Source organism: Hakea prostrata, chromosome 6 (assembly GCF_041222555.1).
Source record: "Hakea prostrata isolate BN-2017 chromosome 6, UWA_Hpros_2, whole genome shotgun sequence".
Classification (NCBI taxonomy): Eukaryota; Viridiplantae; Streptophyta; class Magnoliopsida; order Proteales; family Proteaceae; genus Hakea; species Hakea prostrata.
The window spans coordinates 11,658,468-11,664,660 of NC_142605.1; the positions used below are offsets into that span (position 1 = coordinate 11,658,468).

Below are 6,193 nucleotides of genomic sequence, written 5' to 3' on the forward strand. Positions count from 1 at the left end.
TTTAGATGCATCATACATTATTTACTACTGGCATCCTCCTAGCCGGTACCCTAACTGGCATACCCGAGAGTGTGATCCACAGCCCCGAAGATCAAGTATCGAGGAAATCATCCTCCCACATATACAATAACATAATCATAAACAGGAAATAATCAAGGTTCAATATTATAATTAAGGTTCAAAACAAGAAGTGAATAAACAATATAATCAGAGTGCGGAAAATGATACCAGATATCCAAAGAGATCAAAAGAAGTAGAGTGAGGCGGAAACTCACTCCACAAAATACAACGGAACGCAGTATGTAAGTCTAAAAGAAATAACAACTAAATCAAAGGAACTAAGAAAGATAACTAAACATAAGAGTTTTCTATCCTATAGATGACATCTTCAAAATAGTGGACTTCATCAATCCATTTGAGACGTTCCACCTCCACGTTGTCTTTAATCGTGGTACGCAACTTGATCAATTGAGGGATCATCAGAGTAATCTTGATTGTCGCCAACACCTTGCATGTAGTATGCTTCATCGGCTTGCGCTTCATCGTACTGTTCGCCATAGTAATCAGTACCTGTAGAATAGTCTAACAAAACAATGGACAAAAGGAATGAGTTTCGAAGAAACTCAGTAAGGTAGTTAATCCATAACAACATAAATAACATGAAAGCAAACCATAAAAAGATGCAATGCAATATGAAACAAATAATGTATGCATGCATCTAAACTCTATGTATGCTGGTCTCTATTGGCAGACATGCTTTAAGTCATAGCACCGTACTTCTTTAGGTAGGTCACGCATACGGCTCCTGTTGGTAATGGGTCCGGCATCCCTCGGGACAAATCATGGCTGGGAGTTAAGTCAACACTCTCTCACATAACCATTTGGTATAAGTACCAGCGCATGTCAGGGTAAAGCCTAGCCCAATGCAAGTCATCTACTCAGTTACATCAACTCAGGTCCAGATACTTCCATTCCTCGCCCCGGGCGATCCTTTCCGGTATCCTTTCCACTAGAGTCCTATTAGTCCCGGACTATGGACTCAACAACCCTACTGGTTATCCACATATGGTAAATGGGAAGCTCTCATGTCCCCTCATGGATCATTTCACCAGTCTTGAGCGCCCATGAGCCCAAGTCTAGCCATATGCAACCCTCAAATAAATGGCCCCCACAATGTGATTCCCATCCTCTCACGGGTTGGTTACCGGTCTTAAGCGTCCGTGAATCCCCATTGCTGCCACGGGTCGTTCGGTCTCAATGCCCTTCCAATTTGGGTCTGATATAACGGGACATCCTAGCCAAACACTGCTAGACAATCCTAGGTATGACAATCAATAACTCGGGAAAGCGTCGATGGACAACCCCGGAAACATCCCATACTATTTCCGATAATGTCCAAGGACAGAAGTGTCAAAAGGACACCTCTCAATCCCAAATCATACCTAATCAGATACAATCCCAGATCAATCATGACATACACAGTCAACAGTTCATCATATACAAAAGAGAATATAAAGTCATGATCTAATCATTAACAACATGATAATAACCAATTCATATAAGTATGAATAATGAAAAAGATTACCTAAACAAGTGCTACTGTTCTCACAGTAGTAAATCAGAAGTAAAAGTATACAAACAGTAATTAAACTCATAGTTTCATGAAGATAGAAACCAGAGAGTATGTGATCTATTGATCGTGTCGCTAACCAATCAAAAATAAAATCCTATACTAATATAGCAAGCAGAAAGTACGGGGTCGAACTATGGGGAACTAAAAGGCTAAGTTACTAAGATTGAATTTAACAAAACTAAATTTAAACTAAATCTATTAATTAATCCAAAAACTTAAACTATGAATATGTGAAGATCTTTGGGATTTCGAATCCCCAATGCTTTTCTTTAACCGATATAACTCTACACTTCAAAGCAAATTAGGGATGGTCTTCCTAGGTATGCCTTATCTTCGCAAGACTATCGTCCTTCGCGGAAGCTTGGCACGCTTAGTTCGCTGAGTTATAAAACATCTTTGGCCAAACTCAAATACAATCAACTAGAAGAGATAGAACAATCAAATTAATTAAATAAACATGGTTCATCTACATCCCAAAGGAAAGGAACTAGCTACTCATTATCAAAAAGTTCATAAGAAAAATAAAGATGAAACATAGGGAGAGAGAGAGAGAGAGATGTGGTCTTCTTCTTCAGCAATGAGAGAGATGAGAGCCGCATTCGTCATCTTCTCCTTCTCTGTGGTTGGCTTCTCTTTTATGTCTCCCGCACACAATGAATCCCTTCTCTTTACCCGTAGATTCGACCTTTATTCCTTCGGATTTTGGGAAAACTCAAGACTAGAAAGTTGTATATATTTTCAATATCGTTCCATAGAATCTTGAATCATTGAAATCCAAGCTCATACGAGAGAGATATGCCAAAAATACCGAAGGTAGGTCTGTTTACCCAATTTTCAGATTTATTACCAATTTTGTTCCTTAGACCTCCACCTATTTCCAATTTGGCTAAGATCTCACTTTTCATGATTTCTTGAGCAGCAAGATTGAATGCCATGATTTAAAATCCACCAACATCTAAAATATTTGCCAACTTTACTCCATATTATCTCTAATAACCAAAATCACCTTATTCCTGAAAAATACACAAAAATACTCAATTAGCTCTCTTTAATTAAATATGTATGGGGAATTAAATCAAATAAATAATGGTAAATGCATGCTTATCAAATACCCCCACACTTGAGTGTTTGCTAGCCCTCGAGCAAAATGAAAAAATAAAAGTAATATTGAAAATAAAGAAAGAAAAACCTAACTCACTTTCGTAGGAATCATGGTTGCACTTAGCATGTGCAACAAGCCTTTAAACCCCTAGGTTACCCTAGTGGACGAGTTGTGTCTCATGAGTGTTTGCAGAGAATATACACACAAAATTCATAAGTGCTCTTCTAATTATTTTGGCAATAGTAAGATTAAAAAGACAGATTCCAAGACAAAGACACTCCACTAAAGATTGAAGGGAATATAGGCACTCCCACACTTAAGCTCTTTACACCCTTTCTTGAGTCTAGCTCTAGGCAAACAATTCAATCGAGAAGTCTCTTCTTATCTTCAGTCTACCAGTTCACCCTCAGATAAGACTAAACTAGGTACCAAATAATACCAAGAACTCAAGATCTAAGCAATATTGACCTTCTTAGACATTTCACCTTTATAAGCACATTAATTCACTTCTTTCTTTAATGGTCACAGTTCTAGTCCGTGCAATGTCTTGCCTCTTAAGCTTTCTAGATGGCCTATGTAACGAGTGTTGGGTCAGCCGCTCTCAAGCCAGATGGCCTTAAGGGACTAGGTGTAGAATACCCCTCGAACTTACTTACTCAAGCCAACTAGGCTACAGGCCAAGACTGGACCAAAGACACCCCAACTGTTTGACGCGAAGCACGATGTTGATGACACCGAGACCCGGTTACTAAGAAGGAGGTCTAACCTTTAAACGTCAACATTTTTTTTTCTTTTTCTTTTTTCACATTATACTTCAATTCACTTCACATTTAAATAGTCTAAAATCGGTCTCAACTTGTCACCATAAGCACAAGGCAATACAAGATAACTAGATGGTCAAACCTTTTGGACTACCTGGAGTTCCTATTTTTCGATTCAACCTCGGTCTCAAAATGTAAAACCCATTACTATTCTCTCAAGAGGGTGTTCATTACATCAGATGGGATTTCTAAAACACTTAAACTCTCATTTTGTATCTAAGCAAGGAATTAAAACATTTATTTTACCAAAGCCAGAAAAAATTGGGCACTTTTTATCTTTGTGACAATGCTCTACCAACTATCAACAAGTCTTACACGAGTTGACACCCCCCCCACACTTAAATTATGCAATGACCTCAGTGCATGCAAAAAAAAAAATAATAGAAGCAAATAGAGGAAAGAGTGTACCCGATGTTTGAACTCATGATAGAGCACGCAACAGTAAAACCTAACAACAAACAAAGAAAATAAAGGAAAAAGAACAATAAATAATATCTAAACATATGGGTTGCCTCCCATAAAGCGCTAAGTTTAGAGTCTTCAGCCAGACTCAGTAAGAAGCAGCCAATGGAGGTGAAAGCTCAAATCTAAATGTGAATGGTGACTGCTCCAAAGAAGTGGAAGAGTCCAACAATGTGTTGACTTCCTCAATATTTAGGTTAGATTCCCCAAATGGCAAGTAATGTTGTAGGGGATCATCAATAAGCATGTTTGGAATATAATCAACCACTACCTCATCAATAAAGTTAATTGCAAAGCACTCTTCACCCCTATTTGGGCTTAATGATTCATTCTTTCTAGAATCTGGAATTGAGGACTCAAGAGCTTTAGGGAAGGGGGCTTTGGGAGTGTAAGATTTAGGAATAGGACCCTCTACAATCGGAATGTGCAACCCCTTACAAGGAATTTGATGGGGAATACTCACAGGTGGTGTTTCTTTACTAGGCTTGTGTGCATTAGTGCCAGTCTCATGGGTCAAATCAACCTCTTCTCGACTCTCAAGATCAATGGGCAATGGCTTAGGAGTAGGCAAAGGTGCATAATATTCCTTCCCACTACATGTCACAACAGAGATTGCTTGGACTTGTTCTTTCCTAAACCCAATTTGATGATTAGGGTTACCTATTGGTTGACTAGGTAACTGGCCAACCACCCTCCTATTGATGACATCAACTAGTTGACCAAGTTGGGTTTTCAATTTGTTAATGGATTGAGAATGAGAATGTAACAATTGAGTGTTTTGCTCTAGTCCACTAAGCGCCTTTAGTACCTTATCCTCAAATGATGAATTATGTGAGGGTTGTGGAGACGATGGTTGCTCATTCCTATAGGCATTTTGTTGCATATTAAATGGAGGTGGCCTATAAGGTATTTGATTAGAGGGATTGGGCATTGAGTTTCGCCATGAAAAATTGGGGTGGTTTTGCCATCATGGGTTGTAGGTATTGGAATATGGATCATTACCCAATTTAGAGACTCCTTGGGCCAAATGTGCCTGCTCCTTAACAAACTCAGGTATTGTGTAGCCAAATAGCACTCAATGACATGATGGGATATGCTAGAACATAAAGCACATGCTTCAATCTGATTAGGTGGAGAGGAACTTGTAGGAAGTGGAGATGGGGTTTGTTGTCCTAATGACAAGAGATAATCCAATTTCTTAGATAGCAAGTCAACCTTAGCACTCATCTCAATGGTAGGATTGATCTCATAGAGACCGCTCCTCTTTGGTTGCCCAATGGATGGAATCTCAATCCTAGCTGCTGAAGCATGGTGTTGGGAGTTTTCACTAAGGATCTCAAAAAGTTCCCATGCCTCATTCTCATTCTTGTGCATGAAAGTTCCACCACAGGAAGAATCAACCATTTGCCTATGTCGGTCTTTAAGGCCATCATAAAAGCATTGAACCAATTGCCATTTAGGAATAGCATGGTGGGGGCACTTTCTAAGTAATTCTTTTAGTCTTTCCCAGGCCTCATGAAATTGTTCTCCTTTTTGTTGGGAGAAACTCGTTATCACTCTCCTAATGCTATTGGAACGGCCAATGGGGAAGAACTTTTTAAGGAACTCCTGTTGCATTTCTTCCCAAGTAGAAATTTTAACATTGTCCAAAAACTGAAGCCAATGCTTAGCTTTATCTTTAAGGGAGAATGGGAAAAGAAGTAACCTTAAAGCATCAACTGAGAGGTTTTGAATTTTAACCGTGGAGGACACCTCTAAAAACTCATCTAAGTGCTTATAAGGCTCTTCATTGGCAAGTCCATAAAAAGATGGTAGCATTTGAATCACACTAGATTTGATCTCATATTGAGCCGCCTCTATGTTAGGCAACTTAATACAAGAAACCGGAGTATATATTGTAGGAATGAAATGCTCACTCAAGGGCCTCATTGGAGGCTCATAGTTTGCCATGGTTCTTTGCCTTCTAAGGGTGGCCAAAGTCTCTTCTAACTCTAAGTCAAGTGGAGTCAACTCAGGGTTTAGGGACGGACAACCATGCATACACACAGAAGAAGAAAAAAAAGAAGAAGCTAAATAAGAAAAATTCAAAGAAAATAACTATAGCAAAAGGGAGAGTCTAGGACGTACCTGGAGCGCAATCCACGTGATCTTTCGAACAAAAGTTACACATGTGGG

At 39.1% G+C, this 6,193-nt stretch overlaps 1 non-coding gene across 1 annotated transcript; it reads left to right on the plus strand.

Annotated features, from left to right (window-relative positions):
* The first annotated feature begins 5,480 nt into the window (after positions 1 to 5,480).
* On the plus strand, positions 5,481 to 5,587 carry LOC149012244 (small nucleolar RNA R71). Its single transcript, XR_016174194.1, has one exon. It is a non-coding gene; the product is annotated as a small nucleolar RNA R71 (small nucleolar RNA).
* The last annotated feature ends 606 nt before the right edge of the window (positions 5,588 to 6,193 follow it).